Below are 1,450 nucleotides of genomic sequence, written 5' to 3'. Positions count from 1 at the left end.
CAGGGAGTTGACTCAAATTTCCTACGCCGAATATTCCGGCGGTCCATTTCCCACCGGTAAAGGTAAAAACCGCCGGTAAATATGCGTAAACTGCGGTAAAAATCGCCGATTTTGGGTCATTTTCCTGTAGTGTATATGATTACTGGATCTAGAGGATAAAATGAAGGGTCTGTGAGGAGTTTATTAAAGGTCAACGAGAACCTACTCAATCTGTTATGTCATCACTAATAATAGTATGACCAAGAGTTTATAGTTTGATTAAGTAAAGTGATAAAGCTACACCTACATGATCCACTAATAAAATATTTGATCATATGTACTAAATTTTAAGTGATTAAATTTACATTGCATGTTAAATAATATATGATTGGATTAACATGCATAAGTGTGTGATTTAACTTATGATTGATTGAATACTATGAATGATAAGTCAATGATTAATGTTATTTTAGGTTTTAGTGAATTAATTTAAATTAATTTTATTTATTTTGAATCATGTTTCTTTGTTTTGAAATGACTAGATTATTTTGGCAAATTTATGAATCGAGTTTATTTTCGTCGATTTGTTTTATTTGTTTTTATTCTGAAACTTTTTATGGAGAAATTTTTTCCAAGGTGGGTAGATTATAATAATGTGATAATTATGAAATGTTTTTTTAAAATGAAAATTTTGAAAATTCTAAAATTTTTTAAATGGAAGTATGACCAAGAGTTTATAGTTTGATTAAGTAAAGTGATAAAGCAACACCTACATTATCCACTAATAAAACATTTGATCATATGTACTAAATTTTAAGTGATTAAACTTACATTGCATGTTAAATAATATATTATTGGATTAACATGTATAATTGTGTGATTTAACTTATGATTGATTGAATACTATGAATGATAAGTCAATGATTAATGTTATTTTAAGTTTTAGCGAATTAATTTAAATTAATTTTATTTATTTTGAATCATGTTGCTTTGTTTTGAAATGGCTAGATTATTTTGGCAAATTTATGAATCAAGTTTATTTTTGTGAATTTGTTTTTATTATGAAAATTTTTGTTGAGAATTGTTTTTCCAAGGTGGGTAGAATATAATAATGTGAAAATTATGAAAATTATTTTTGAAATGAAAATTTCAAAAATTCTAAAATTTTTTAAATGGAGCATTACAACATTGAGTATTTTTACGCATTGACACCCTAATCTAGGGATGAAAATAATTCAGTGCGGCATCACCAATATTCAAAAGTGGCAACGCCATGAACCACCATGCAGCGTTGCTGCACTATAATGTTTGAGCACCATGGTACATGTCCATATATATATATATATAATCCTAAACCTAACACACGAAGCCATTCCACCCCCTCTTATTCAAGTTGTTTGTCATGGAAGAAGAGAGGTAAGGGAGAGGAAGAGGAGACATGAATGAGAGAAAAAACTAATTTTGGTTTATA

Source organism: Dendrobium catenatum, unplaced genomic scaffold (assembly GCF_001605985.2).
Source record: "Dendrobium catenatum unplaced genomic scaffold, ASM160598v2 fragScaff_scaffold_847, whole genome shotgun sequence".
Lineage (NCBI taxonomy): Eukaryota > Viridiplantae > Streptophyta > Magnoliopsida > Asparagales > Orchidaceae > Dendrobium > Dendrobium catenatum.
Note: the sequence above shows the minus strand (reverse complement) of the source record.